We start from the raw sequence: 16,740 nt of genomic DNA on the forward strand, positions 1-16,740 counted from the left end.
GCAGAGCCTGCACCACCCATTCAGGGGGGATGAATTGAGGTCCACATTCCTGGCTTCCTCCTGCCCTACTCTGCCTTGCTTTGGGCATTTGGTAAATCAATCAGCAAATGAGTGACTTCTCTGTGTCTCTGTGTCTCTTTATGTGTTTCACGTCCAGATAAACAAAAATAACATTTTTTATTTAAAAACAAAAATATTGTAGAACAGTTGATCAAAACCTGAGTGATAAGGGACACAAATATTTTATGTATATAGCATGTACTTAGAAAATACTAGAAACAAGGTCTTGTTAATATTGATAGCAATATTGATTAAAATAGGATAACATGATTGAAATAGTTATTCTAAGTTTTTATGATTTTTTTCTACTTTGTTAAAATATTCATCCTCACAGTGAAGCTACCGTTTTAATCATCTTTGCTTTGCACATCAATGTGAAGCAAAATAAAAGCTTACAAATTGACGAAGTTGAAGTGATATGAATGATTGTGTCCCCTAACTTTGATACCTTGAAATCCTCATGAATTAGGTGATGGTATCAGGAGGTAGCCTTCAGTTTTTCTCATGCTTTTGGTCATTTTTGTTTTTGTTCCTTTTTCCTTGGCTCATTTTAATGATGGCACACGTGATGTCAAGGAAACATATAACATCCTTTTATCTGCAATACAAATTATTTTCTATCTGATTTTGACCCTGCTTGATATTTCTTACACAAGTCTAGATGAAGTTATTTGAAATTAACATCTTGAAGATATTATTTTTATTTGTGTAGTATTATTGATAGAAATGAACTCTATTTTTTTTTTTACCTTGAAGTATATGTACATATGTTTCTTCAATTAATTAAAATAACTTTCTTAGGGAAAATTTTTTTCATAGGGAAATTCAACTTAGATGCACCTGGTTCCCACATGCATGCAGTTTTGTGCTCTGGCTGCTCTGATTCCCTTCCAACTCCCTGCTTGTGGCCTGAGAAAGCAGTCAAGGATGGCCCAAAGCCTTGGGACCCTGCACCCACGTGGGAGAACTGGAGGGAACTCCTGGCTCCTGGCTTCTGGCTTCAGATCGACTGAACTCCGGCACTTGGAGTCATGTTTGGAATGAACCAGCAGACATAAGGTATTTCTGTTTCTCCTCTGTAAAATATGCCTTTCCAGTCAAAATAAATAAATATTGAAAAATAATTTCTTTCTGCTGGTTTACATTAACATTTTAATGGTAGTTACAGAGTTGAGTTTATTTATGTTGCTTAAACTTATGAAGATGGTAGAATGCAAGCATTTCATAATAACTCACTTATCACGATACAATCTGTGCATCTTGTTTTTTATAGCATTGCTCTGATTCTCCAAGCAGATGTGTGCTGAAATCCCCATTTTTGTCATCTCATCTTTCATCCTCCTTTATTTTTTCTGCATATCTTTACTGTATTGCATTGCTAAGATTCAGATTTCAGTTCATTTATACTATCCCTAACTTGTGCCTATGTTGAAACATCGCTACCGAGCTGATTCTACATTTGCAAGATTTTTGTTTGATTTTCTACACCCGATCTGTGAGTTGCACAGCCTCTTTAACATCGTTCAACATCCATTTTCATTGTTTACACATTATATACATGGGTCATACTCTGCATTTGATTTTACTCCTTTGTTTATATTCCAGAAATTCTTAATCAGAGTAGCCTCTTCTTTAGGATTCTTATTTTGTATAGTTCCTGATTATTGCATGCCATTATTTAGAAAACTTTGAAAGTGTGTTATAAGTTTCTATAGTGAAGGTTTATTTAGTATTAAAAAGTGTCTAGAGTGTTTACAATGTCAAGATATTCTACATTAAAACTGCCTTAGGGTTTTTGTTTCTGCTGGTCACATGTTTTCTGGACTCCCACGTGCTTCACGTCATGGTAGAGATCACAAATGACCAAGGATAGCTCTAAGTCTTTCGGTTTTTTTTTTTTGTTTACATCTCCTAGTGGCTTCTTGTCATAAGGGGTCATTTGTCTCCCAATTAGAGATTTCTTTAACCTTTCATAATTTTAAGGTGTATTCTATTTTTATTGAAATGAAGAGTTAGAGAGAAAGAGAGGAGAGAAAGAGAGAGAGAGAGAGAGAGAGAGAGAGAGAGATTGAGAAAAAAAGGTTTTTCTGTCTGGTGATTTATTCCCTAAAGGGCTACTATGGCCAGGACTGCACCAGTCTGAAAGCAGGAGCCAGGGAATTCTTCCAGATGTCCCACGTGGGTGTAGAGACACAAGAGCTTGGATCATTTCCCACTGCATTCTCTAGTCATTAAACAGACTTGAGTCAGAAGTAGAGTACCCAAGACACAAACTAGTTTCCATCTGGGATGCTGTTGCCTCAGATAGAAGTTTAGCTCACTTTGCCACAGCTCTTGCCCCTGATGTTTCATATTTTGGAGACGTTACTTTATATGTGAGCTCATGTTCTTTCTGCCATATTAGTCTTTGGACTCATTTTACACTTGTTACATTAAACCTGTAAACATGAGTGATCTTAGTTTGTGGTTAGCACCTCCAGGCAGCCGTGAAACCTTTGAGACATCACATCAAAGTTGATTTTCTTTAATACTCTATATTTATCTGTGTAATTTTGTCAGCTTTGTTAGCGATTTAATGTCTTTATCTTAAATTGAAGTATTCCTTTTGAAAACAAGAGGAGGGACTTAGGAAAGTAAGAATGTCAAAGAGAAAAGAGAATACAGAGCTGAGATTATACAGCACCAGTCTACCATCAAACAGGCCAATAGATTAAAATCCCCAGCAGCTAATATTTAGAAGGAAAAACTTATGGAATTAATACCCTCAAGAAAAAATTTAATAGAAAATGGGAATGTCCAGAAAGGGAATGGACTTGGCCTTCATTAACAGGATCCCATTTTGTATCCAGTCAGTGTCCTGGCTGCTCCATTTCCCATCCAGCTCAGTGCTTGTGGCCTGAGAAAGCAGTAGAGGATGGCTGAAAACGTTGGGACCCTGTGGCCACATGGGAGAAATGGAAGAGCTTCCTGGCTTCTGGCTTTGAATCGGCTAGGCTCTGGTCATTTATTGCCATTTGGAGCCTTCTAGAGAGTGAATCAGTAGGCAGAATTTTTTCTCTCATTCTCCTTCTCGTTGTGAATCTATGTTAAAATCAGTAAATAAATTTAGAAAAGAAATATTATGAAGTTGTAGGAAAAAAGTTAGTTCCCACATACTAATCTATTCTTGTCTTTGCATAAAAGACTAAACGTTCTCTATTTGCTACTTTTTATTTCTGATTCCAGCCCAGATTCACTCTTTTTGCCTAAATCAATTTACTGACTTTCAAATTTTTGGTTCTAGTTTGGCTAGTCCCTAAGTAAATACATCTTGAAGCATGCGCCTTACCTTCAATCGGTTCAACCATTCTAAGAAACAAGTTATTTTTAAGAGCTTTATTTCCTCTCCGACCTCAAATTGGTAATAAACTCCATTTCCTAATACCTCAAAATTAAAGTCACCCTGACCCAGTGCAGAAAACTAGTTAAATACTTTCTTTTTTTAGTCTTGTTAGCTTGAATGAGAAATCATTGCAGTTAGTGTACTTGTTATTTGAATTATGTAGAAACAAGTTTGGTGTGAATCCTTCATCTCCCAGCAACTAATATAAATAATCCATATATAATACATGTAAATGCCAGTATGAGAAAAATAGTAGGACTTAGGGTTAGACCATCTTAATAATTGAGAAAAAAGCAGGGCTCAGTACAATGTTCTGTGTTTGAAGAGGTGTATTCAGCTGTCTGTGTTGCTGTGTATCACACACATTTAGATACATATGTTATATATATGACATATATTACATATATGTAAATATATATATAATGTGTGGATTATGGTGAACAGGTCAGCATAATGCTAAAAAAACTGTGTTAGAAGTGTGCATGCTAGACATTGTTCGATTCTCTTTTCCAACTTTATGGAATACTCTGGAAAATACCTTTTTTTAATGGTGTATTGTGAACAACTTAAGGAATTTGATGGATTGATTAGAAAATAAATGGGAAAATACTATCTCTGGTTCCTGAGATACTTTGTTTTTACTTTGTTTTGTTTTCTTGTATGTGTTAGATCATATGGTATTTGATCATATCACATTAAATATCCTAAATTTGCCTGTGAATGACTCACCTATTTAATTTACTAAGTCAAACGGAAGAGTCCTGCATATCAAAAGCACTATACCATGTCACCTATCTAAAATGGATTGATAGAAGTCGCCCAAGAAAAGGTGATTAGTAGTAGTTGGTTCGGGTGTGGAACAAAGTGGGGAGTTGTTGGTCAAAAACTTAGCATGAGGATGTAAAGTTTTAATTTTTTTAACATTTCTGCTTACTGTTATTATTATGGACAAAGAAGGAGACATAGATGCACACAGATGTCCAGTGTTTGAACGTTCCATTCTCCTGTGATGGATGCAGTATACAAGCATTGGTCCCTGAGGAGTTCAATTAAGTGTATCTACACATTAGCTTTTTCTCAATTTTCTCTTGCTTTTGAATATATATATGTATATTTATATATATATATACATATGCACACACATATATATTCACACATTGAAAGTATTATATATAAATGTATATATGTTCTGTTTCTAAGGAACTGTTTCTAGTTCTTATCTTTGAAATTTAAAAAATGTTCTTGTTAGAGTATCTTTGGGTACACATTGCTTGTGATATCATATGGCAACATTTTTCTACTTACATAAAAATGGGTAATACTCTATGATTTTTTAAATAATCTTTCACTTTTTCAAAAGACAGACAATTCAACCACTTGCTGATTAGGGTTAGACCTAGCCCTCTTGTCCAAGGACCAAGTTAGTGAACGCTTCAAATTCTTGAGCATGTAGAATAGACGTTGATTTCTAGATTATTGTAGTGTCTTTTATTCCTTTTTACATATTGTAAGTTTTGTTTGCATTTCTACTGCTCAGATTCGATTTGTTCACCCCTAAATCCTTTATCATCAGTGAATATTCACTTTTGAATGGGAGGACACATGTACATAAAGTGACATATATTTTCTGCTTTAAGCAGTCACAGCTCTCATTAGACATACTTGCCTGTAACTCTTCAATTCTCTGATAACTTGTAAAATAAACAAATGTGGGGGCCCGGCGCGGTGGCGCAGTGGTTAAGGTCCTTGCCTTGCACGCCCAGGATCCCATATGGGATTCTATCCCTGCAGTCCCTCTTCCCTTCCAGCTCCCTGCCTGTGGCCCGGGAAAGCAGTCGAGGACGGCCCAAAGCTTTGGGACCCTGCACCTGCGTGGGAGACCCGGAAGAGGCTCCTGGCTTCGGATTGGCATAGCATCAGCCGTATTATTATTTTTTTTATTGGAAAGGTGGATATACAGAGAGGAGAGACAGAGAGGAAGATCTTCCGTCCGATGATTCAATCCCCAAGTGAGCGCTGCCAGGCTAGAACCTGTGTCCATATGGGATCCTGGGTGTGCAAGGCGAGGACCTTAACCACTTGCGCCATCGCGCCGGGCCCAATTTTCCACAGTTTTAATACAATAGGTACATTGGTGTCAAACTTCTTGTTTAGGTCAAGTCAGAATTCGCTCTTCTATATGTCATCAAATGTTATATGGTGTTTCTCAGTTTAACAATATGTTTGTTACTCTGCTACCATGTGTATCTGTTTATGTGAGAGACATGGAACATGTTTGTCTATTTCCTATCATGTAAGAATCTGGAGACTAAATCAGAGATTAACTCACCAAATTAATGGGGATATGTTCTACATGTGCATGTCTCATCCAGTTAGAAGTATTTTAAATACATGGGTCTAAATACATACCTACATAAATGGAAAGAGAAAGACTGATTAGTAATTAAGGGAAATATGACCTGAGAAGTAGATGGAAATATATCTGGATGATATAAACATTGTACCTGAAATGAAATGAAAAAGTTGCAATTTTGCAAAGTCAGAGAAAATAAAATTGGCAGAATAAACACTCATTCCTTGTACTCCTAGTTGGTTTATTAATCTTGCATTGAAAAAAACATTGAACTATTTATGTCTAAAAGAAACTCTCTGTAGTATTGGTGAAGGACACCATGAAGGGGTGGACGAGTTATTGTCATCAGGACTTTGTAGAGTTGGAAATGCTGAAGGATGGGTAAAGCTGTCACAATGCCAAATCTCGCTGCTGCTATGGAATACCCAAGCAATGGAAAAACCCAAGTGAGGAGACCAGGCGACATTCCTTCATAGAGCAGCAGCCTGTCTTTAGACATGTAGCATAACAATACTAATTCACATTTTTCTGATCTTCTTCCCTCTTTCTTTCCCCTGTAAGAGAAAAATACCTTTAAGATACAAGTGGCTTTTTGTTTGTTTGTTTTTTGGATAGGCTTACAAAATGCGCCATACGACATTTATCATTTAGGTTTCATTCTTTGAGATAAGTGTCGGATTAAAAAAAGACACTGATCACAATTTAATATTAGCAAATCTATGCTGATATCATTATTCATCTAATGATATCTTCAGTAAAATAGACTTTTATATTTTACAAAATAAATAGTTTATCAAGCAATCTCTTCATTTTACATTTCCACCGTTACACAATCTTGACTAAGTATTCTTTTCTTCTTTCAGATATTGAAGTAAGCGCAGATTGGCTTAATCGTGATGTTTCATTATTTAAAAGCACTCATTCTGTCTGTCACACATTATGGAGAATTTTGCCTCAGGCTGCTGAAGACCTGATGGAATAATGTCAAATACACAATGCAAATAATTATTTTTATAAACACTACTTTCTCTTTCCATCACTTCCAGGCTGTATGGTTACAAAATCACATTTATGTGTTAATATCAGTTCTTGGATTTTTCTAACAATAAGCAAATCATGTTTGAGTGTTTATCACCTTTCATCAGAACTGGGGCTGTGCATGTCAACTCTTTCATGATTAGTTTTAAATTTGCAGCTAATTTTGTTGTCCACAGCTTGCTATTGCACACCAGTCTATCTACTGATAATTTATGTTTTTTCAAATCGATCATGGCATAGAGAATTATAAATTGTAGAATGAAGCACATTACTTAGACACACAAAAACCCACTGTTTCCAATCCTTCAGCCACATGTTTGAGCGATATAAACATTAGGATGATACAGGCTCTCACAACTTGAATGACTCACAGGAACCTAATCAATTTTGTAAGTATGTGCTAAGTAATAGCAATGACTTGGATCTATTTGCTGTACTTTTGTTGTTGTTCTAATTTATTTTTCTGTGCTACACACTTGTTTTTCAACATGAGGTGTGAGGTGTGGCCTTCAAGAGTAATTAGGCCATAGGGTCTCCATGAGGGACTTAATTTGGGTTAGCTATCTTCAGACACAGTTGTTATAAAACTGATTAAGCCTTTTTGAATCATTCTCTCACTCTGTTGCTTCCTCTCTTGCTCTCTGGTCTCTCACACATGCCTGTTGGCCTTCTGCTAATAAACCTGTGCCAGAAAGTAAGCAGATGTTTGGTACCATGTTCTTGGTTCTGTGGAATTGTGGGAGAAAGGAATATGTGCCCTTTACACATCTCTCAGAATCAGACAGGCTGTAACAATGCAAACTGATATGATAATAGAAAATAGAAATTGAATGTTTTAATGACAGTGAAGCAGGAGGAATTGGGAATGGTGATGTTACTTCAAGAGACTCAAATATGCACCTTATTTGATTAAGGTCTTCAACCAGGACTGCAACTGGGCAAGACAGAAAATTACAAATCCATTTGAGTCTCCAGCTTAAGTAGTATGGGGCTAAGTACGTGGACCATCCTCCATTGTTGTTTCAAGCAGATTAAGAGAAAGCTGGATAGGAAATGGAGCAGCAGCAGCAGGGCTCCAATCAGTGCTGCTGCTGAATGCCACCATTATGTGAAGTGTCTTAAGCCAATGTTCCAAACATGGCCCGGATTCCATAGTCTTGGATGATCAAAATAAATGGCAATAATTACAACAATGCATAATGATCATTTTCCCAGTTTTAGAAATGTTAGTTACATAATCTATGTCTTCTTTTTTAAGTAAAGGCATAGAACTTCATTATTCACTGTTAAATACCTCCGTGCAAGAGTGTGTAAAGTATGGCGTATAGATGAAAACTTTCTGAGTAAAGAACCAAACTCTCTGATCTTTCTACTGGTCATAACATGACTATAATGCGTAATAGCACACTCCTATCATTGCTAACTTAATAAAACCATTTAACACAGAGCTCTGGGCCAAATGCAATAGCCTAGTGGCTGAATCCTAGCCTTGATCCACTGGGATTCTATACAGATGCCAGTTGGTACCCTGGATGCTCCACTTCCCATCCAACTCCCTGCTGTGATCTAGGAAAGCAGTGGAGGATGGTCCAAGAACTTGGGGCCCTCCACCATTATGGAGAACCCATAAGATGATCCTGGTTCCTGGCTTTGGATTGGGGAGTAAGCCAGCAGTCAGAGGATATTTCTCCCTGTATCTCCTCCTCTCTGTATATTTAACCTTCAAATAAAAAAAAAATCTTTAAAAAAGTAAAAAAGACAGAACTTTAACTTTTGATATTCTGGATTTCCTCAGAGCAATATTCAAAGTTACTGATATGTTTAAATATCAGTAGTCTCGTGTTCATAAGGATATGATTAAGATGCTATTCTTTTTTTTCATAGCTGCTAATAAAATAAATGAATACAGAAAAAAATAAATGAATACAGACAAAAACTGTGCTTACGTAGGTCCCCCAGCTGTTCTATCAGTTCTATCAGTTCTGATAGAACAGCTTGGGGACCTCTGTCACTATGCAGTCCCTGTAGGTGAGCACAAACACCCAGGCAGATAGCAGCCCAGATCAGGCCAGGTTACAATACCTGCCAACATATGTGTGGGGCAGGTCTGAGGGAAGGCCAGGCTGGGCCAGTTCTTAAGACCCAGGGACAGATCTGAGAATCAGGACATGGTACAGAACAGTTCGGGTCAGGCTGCAACACTAGCCAGTTCACAATAGGGCAGGGAATGGAAGATGGGTGGGCTGGAATAGGCTGCTGCACCCACCAACATGACCTTGAATCATGTGTAGTCCAGGTTGGGCTAGGCTGCAGAGTCATCTAGCTGGGGTGAGGTGGGCCATGACAACCAGCACACATGAGACCTTGAAGGGTAGGTATATGAGCCCATTAGAGGGGAACAGGGGTTCCCCTGCTGTGTGACTGTTTTCCATGATGAAAGAGAACTGGGATTGAGGGAACACCTGGCTGGGCAGGGCTACAACATCTGTTGACATGCATGTGAACTGGGTTGGGGAAGAGCAAGGCTGGGATAACAGACTGTATCCACTGTTGCATGTGTGAGTGAGAGCAAGTGCAAGCAGGCTGGTTGGGCTCTGCCACAGCATCCACTGGCAAGGGCTGGGTCTATGGACAAATCCTGTCAAGCTAGACTGAAGAATTATCTGGAAAGTATAAGATGTGGGAATGTGAGTGGGCCCAGTACAGAAACTGTGGGCACCTCTGATGGGTTGCAGCTCCCACTGGTGACAATGAGAACCAAGACTTGGAGAGGCCTTGGCTACACAGGCAGTGGTAACTGCCAGTATGGGTATGGGGTGTATAGTGGGGTTATTTGGGTTTAACTAAGCTCCAATGCCCATTGATGTGTATGAGAGCTGACTGGGATGTGGGACAGTCTGAACCAGTCTGCTGCATATACTGGCAAAAACAGGAACCAGGGATGGGGGCAGGCCCGGTGGAGGTTATGGGGGGGCCACTCTAACAAGGATACAGGTATATCTAAGGGGTAAGTGTATAGTGGGCTGGGTTGGTCTAGGCTGCACCATCCATTGGTTTGCATAAGAGATGGAGCTGGAAATAGAATTGACCCAATGATACAATCAAAGGTGTGTGTGCAGACTGATATGGGTGATGGACTGAGCCATATTCTGTACTAGAAAGCATACATAAGAGTCATGTCTTTGTGCAGAGGAATATCAGATTCATAGATGGGAAAAAATAAAAAAAAAAATTGTAAAAAAAAAAAAAAAAAAATATAAAAAAAACCAGTCTGCTGATATTACTGGCAAAAAAGGAAACCAGGGATGGGGGCAGGCCCGGAGTGGATGGTTGGGGGGGCACTCTAACAAGGATACAGGTCATATCTAAAGCAATCAACAAAGTAAAAAAGCAACCCACAGAGTGGGAGAAGATCTTTGCACACGATATAGGCGATAGGGGGCTAATTTCCAGGATATACAAAGAACTTCAAAACAACCAAAAAACCAAAACGAACAAGCCACTCAAGAAATGGGCACGGGAAATGGGCAAACATTTCACAAAGGAACAAATCCAAATGGCAAACAAACATATGAAAAAATGTTCCAGCTCCCTAGCAATAAGGGAAATCCAAATTAAAACATCGATGAGGTACCACCTAACACCAGCAAGATTGGCCCACATAAACAAGAACACCAACGACGCCTGCTGGCGAGGATGCGGGGAAAAGGGAACCCTACTCCACTGCTGGTGGAGCTGCAAATTGGTACAGCCTCTATGGAAATCAGTCTGGAGAACACTCAAACAACTCAAAATCTGCATACCATATGACCCAGCAATAGCACTCCTAGGAATATATCCAAAACACCTGTTTTACGACAAACCAACATGCATCCCTATGTGCATTGCAGCACAATCAGTAATTGCAAAAACATGGAAGCAACCAAAATGCCCATCAGCAGAAGATTGGATAAGAAAGCTTTGGTTCATCTACTCCATGGAATACTACTCAGCTATTAAAAAAAACAAAATGCAGTTCTTTGTGGCTAAATGGGCACAACTGGAAACTATAATGCTAAGGGAAATGAGTGAATCCCAAAAGATTAGATACCACATGTTTGCCTTGATTTAACGTGTAATTTTTGTTTGGTTGTTTGTTATTTTTTGAACCTGTCATTGATACTGTCTCAACCCAGATGTCTCGAAGAATGGAACTTGCATTATTTTTAACATATTGTTTACCCAATACTATGTCAATTAATTCCATAATGTTGTATAATGATACTGAGGCCTTGTTGGGGCTTTTAACTGACCGGATCTTTACTCTGTTAGACCTATCTTCAGACCATAGAAGGTCTCCCCAAGAGGCCACTGAACTTATCTGGACAATAGGACACGGAACTTTATGCTAGGCATGTGTTTGCAAGCAATGAATCTCAACTGAACTTGATCTATGGTTATGCAACAAGGTGGAGGAATCCACCATGGGGGGAGGGGTGTGGGAGGGGTGGGGGGAATCCCCAGAGCCTATGGAGCTGTACTACATAATACAATTCATGTCTTCTGGGATCATCTCAGAAGAGGTCTCTTAGGGGATTCTCCCCAAACTGAACCACTGGACTCAGAACTCAAACCATGCAGAGAATGCAGGATTGGTGGACTTACTGGACGGTATACATATCAGAACCGGATCTTCTCAGTTACCAAGATGGAACAGTGCATGACATGTCCAGATGCACGTGAGGATCTGGCAGTACATTGGGGCCTGCAGAGGATATGCAGAATCATAGAAGGGAAAGGAGGGCAGAACAAATTGACAACTACCCCAAGCAAGTGTTGACAGCAAATATCTGGGTGAATGAAGACTGACTCTAAGGTGGACTATGTCAGCCAATGGAACTTGGAAGGATTTCCTCATCCTTGGATTGGCAAGATCGACAGCATCTCAGAACTATTGAAACCACTTCAGCAGAACCCTGGGAGCATGCTCTATATGGGAACCATGAGATGATATCCAATGGCCTCTTCACATCCCCAGGTACTGAGGCAGCTGAAGGGCTGAGTGTAGTTTCTTCCTTTAGCTCTCCAGTTCTCCCATACACAGGAGGAAGAACAAGGAAATTTGGAAACATGGGTCTCACCCACTTTCCCCTAACCCTCAATCCTCTCCACTCTGATCAACTGTGTAAACATCATCAGCAAAATAAATGTATATACACACACATACATATATATATGTATATATATGTGTGTTCACAGTAAATGGGTGATTGTAATGAGGATGCAAGAATAAGCATTGTTAATTTAATCTGAGCATTTTTTGGAATTAAATTATAGGACAAGTTTGTGCTAGTCTAATGTGTGCTTTTAAAATGTGCTTTTTTTTTTTTTTTAGTGATTTTCTGTACAGTTAAGATAGCCAGGGAAGGAAGATTCTGTTCTGGTTACAGGCTGTGATGACATAGGAGACCAAGACTGAAGGAAGCACATGCAAATATGGTTCCATTTTTGAGTGTGATTGATTTTTGAAAAATCTTACTTGGTGCCATTCTTGTTTCTTCCTCAGCTCTTTTCAGATTTTCTGACTGTTATAAAATATCACTTTCTGCTCTTTGCCTTTTCTCTGCTAGAGAAGAAGTCTTGGAAAATTTGCCATGGCTAAAATAATGCTGTCGGCACAATTTCCACTTACTGGAGTTTGAGGCTACTTCCGTATTTTCTTAAAATCTCATGAAATGTGTGCCTGCCAGCCAGCTTTACAAGCCCAGCTTGGTGAGGCCTCATTTCATCCAGCTCTACATGATTCAGGCAGTTGTCAATGTTAACAAAAGCTCCTGCGTGCTTTTCAAATGACAGCATCCAGTAAAAGGAAATGGAAAGCTGGAACCTGGATTCAGTTGGCCAATCCTCAAATGAGAGTCTATCTTTAATAATAATATCAACTGTCTTACCTGGAAAGCAAGCTTCTTTCTGAGACTGATGTATAGAATAAAATACATTAATGGAAAGATATAATTCAAATCTTCATCTCTTTCATTTATCTTACCGCAAAGAACATGTGAATAAAGGAAAGTAGAAATATCCAAAATAAGACAAAAAGAGCTAAATGCAAATTTTAATATAAGTATTGTTAATGAGCCTGTTTTGTATTTTAAGCATCTTAAATGGGTGTTTTTGCACAAGTGGTGGCTCAAATTATTTCTTTCCTTAAATAGTGTATTTTTTGTTACAATTTTTCTCTTACAAACTGGATGGATCATGAGTATATTGATATCATGTTGTATTAATTCACAATTTTCATTTTGTGACCAAGGCCATCATGTAGGACAAATACATTACGTGAAACATAAGTGTATGTGACAGCCTAATAGAAAAGCAAGGTTGATCAGGAAAGCAAATTAAGGCAAATGAACCTTCAAACTGTTATTAAATTGAATCACAATCCACTTACTGAATTATTTTTACATATGTAACTATTTTTTTGGCCATTAAAGGGAGCATTATGAAATATAATACCTGCTACCCTTGGAGCGCGCCTCATGTTGGGGATCGGGGATGAGTGGGAGGTAGGGTGGGGCTTTCCCCTTTGTTACTCCCCTAACCCTAGATACAGGGCAAAATGATTATATTAGTGTGGAAACAATGATATTACCCACTTTCACCCTGTAGCCCGTGACCCTTTGTACCCTAATAAACTAAGATTATTAAAAAAAAAAAAAAAAGAAATATAATACCTGCTAAGAAGGAATCTTTCTGAGAAATTACTAAATAAAAATAAATTAAAAGAAGATTTGAAAGTTAAAACCCATTTGAATAATCATTTAAGAACAATTCAATGAAACATAAGCTTGAATTCTACGAACAAAGCAAGTAGTGTGATTTAATTTAAGAATAAATCAATGGAGCCAAGCATGCGTCGTAGCAGGGCAGTGGAGGGACCGTTAAAAGGTGGTGGTGTATTTCTCAGAGTAGCACAGCCTGCAACATACCAACAGTCAGACACTACCTTGCTGTAAAACAAGAGACTGTCTCTGACATAAGATAAAATCACTTCCAGTTTTCTGTTTGTTTGTTTTTAAGATATTTTGCCAACCAATAAAATCATTTTGAGTCAAATATTTCCATTGTGTCAGTGTTCTGATTACCTTTGGCCAAGAGACTTACCAGAAAAAGTCCTTTGATAAAATGTTTCTGCCTCATTACCCAAGCTCTTAGATTGGCACTTAGGTAGAAATATGTCTAAGTTATGGTACAAGGGAACATCAGTTGTAAACTCATTTAAGAACTCATTTATTATGTGAAATACCAATTTGCTGCTTAATACTAAATACGCTTTTTTGTTTCCTAAAATTCCATGCATTTATCCCTTGGTTGGCTATTATTTATGGAGTGGTTGAATTTAGAAACTGTCTTACATGATGTTCTGGGACAGACTAGAGATTATTTCCCTACAAGACTTCTCAGGTTAATGCTATTATCCCATCAGATTTCTCCATAGCAATATACAGTAGTTTCTGAGGGGAGTGTATTTTAGGGACTCATGTCTCCCCACCAACCTTGTATTCCAATGAACATGTCTACACTTTCAGTCCCACTTCCTTCCTCCCTACTTCCTTCCTTCCTTCAGATATATCTATCTATTTTAATTGGAAAGGCAGATCGGATTGATGGGGAGGATGACAGACAGAGAGAAAGATCTTACACGTGTTGGTTCATTCTCCCAGATGACCACAACAGCCAAAGCTGATTTGATCAGAAACTAGAGACCAGGAGCTTCTTCCTGGTCTCTCACATGGATGCAGGGTCCCAAGCCTTAGGGCCATTCTCTACTGCTTTCTTGTACTCTAAGCAGGGAGATGCATGGGAAGTGAAGTAACGAGCAAATGAAGTGGCACACATATGGGATCCCAGCCCTTGTGAAGTGAGGATTCAGCCATTGAGCCCTCAAGGCTGCCCCACCCTTCCTGTATTTTTAGGCTTTGTTTATTTATTTATGTATTTATTGCCTTTGGGAAAAGGTCTGCTTTGGGTGCCTCTACTACGACTTTCTTTATAAGGAAAAGAGGAGGACGACTCAAGACATTTTTGTCCACCTGGTCTACCCAGTACACTCCCATTCTCAGTCCTCATTCCTGCCCTCCTTTCACTCCCAGAGTCTAAGAGATACAAAATGGCCATTGCCATTTTTGTGCAATTATTCATTTGTTTTGATTGAGAAACAGAAGAAGAGATAAGAGAGACAGAGCGTGTGAAAGAGTGAGAGAAGAACACGCATGAGAGAGTGAAAGAGCCCTCAGCAACGTTGCATTGCCAGCTTCACTCCCCAAATGCCCACAGCATTGCAACGGGTCATATTAAAAGATGTATGAAACGCCTGTGCTTTGAGATTGCCTTGCATCCAGCAATGATCCCCCACAGTGAGATGCCCTGTGTCTGCACTGATCCATCTGGTCAACTCCGGGCAATTTGCATGAACTAGCATGGAAGGGGAGGGGAGAAATCCATGCCTCTGCTTGTGGCCTTAAACTTGTTTTATTACTGTAAGCAATTACGAGATTTGCTGGTTTTGTTTGGTTGGTTGTTGTTGTTGTTTGACTGGTAACTTTAATCAACTCTCCTGAGACCTGGCAACTCAGTTCTGTTCTACATCACCTGAGCTCTTGACAAAATGTAGTGATGCATTAGGTTGATAGCTTTAATTCAGAGAACTTGGCCAGGTCACTCTTCTGCTGTAAGACTTTTAGTATTTCTCACTTAAGTCAAATAAATCAAGACTCACAGACATATTGCATCAACTAATAATATACCTGCACTGAATCAAATTATATCTTCACCTTTATAATTTCAAGTAGTTTTGGAAAACTTCCTGGAAACAAAAATTGATACCTACAGATGCAAATGTATATTCACTTACTTTTAAACTGATTGTTATTAAAGTAAATAAAAAATACATTTGATTCTGGATCTGTATGCAGTGATATGAATCAGGCTGAACAACAAAGACACAGCTTATTTTTGAATAAGTGAAATTTAGTTGCAGAAACCAAACTTTTATAAGCATGTTCTTGATTAAAGTGCAAAGAAAACTTCTGGGTGACCAGAAATTAGTGATCATTAAAGAGGCAATATTTCAATCACTTCTTAAAAGAATACAAATTTTATTTTTAAACTTTTTTCATTTTCTTTCAAAGGCACACATTTTGTGCATTTCATACATACATTTCAATATCATAATGATAATTCTCACCCCACCCTCCTTCCCACTCTTCCTCTCCTTTCTTTCTGATTTTTCGTCTGGTTTTTGCAACGAAACACTTTCTGTTTATTTTGTAATGGGTGGCAGACATTATTTTGACAATGGGGAATAACTTAGCCACCATAGAAAATGTCACAGGAGAATGACAATGTATATCACTTCAGCCAGCAGTGAAAGTTTAATGCTACTGAAACACAGGTTATAATTACTGCAAGATGCAATAAGGAACATGACATTGTAATGAATCCTGGGTATCACTTGAGAATCCTAACTTTGTCACTGAAGGATGGGTTAATACTGAAGTTTGTAAATGTAGAAGTAACATTGACAGTCGCATTGTCTGAGAACTTGCCATGTAGTAGAGGATAATGAGAAATGCATCTTTGGTTTAATTATTTATTTGAGAGAATTACTACAAAGACAGAGTTAGAAGAGAGAAGGGAAAGAGAGATGGGGAGAGAGACAGGAGAGACAGAGAAAGAGAGAGAGAGGGTGAGAGAGAGCAAGTGAGAGCTCAGCATAAATCTTCTGTTCTCTGTGTCACTCTCCAAATGACTGCAACTGCCATGGCTGCCAAAGGCCCCAAGCAAGAAAGAAGGAGCTTCTTCCAGGTCTCCTATAGAAGTGGAAGGGGCCCAAATACTTTGGCGGTCTTCTGCTGCCTTTTAAAGG

This window comes from Ochotona curzoniae, unplaced genomic scaffold, assembly GCF_017591425.1.
Source record: "Ochotona curzoniae isolate NIBS_2020 unplaced genomic scaffold, NIBS_Ocur_1.0 scaffold_4505, whole genome shotgun sequence".
Lineage (NCBI taxonomy): Eukaryota > Metazoa > Chordata > Mammalia > Lagomorpha > Ochotonidae > Ochotona > Ochotona curzoniae.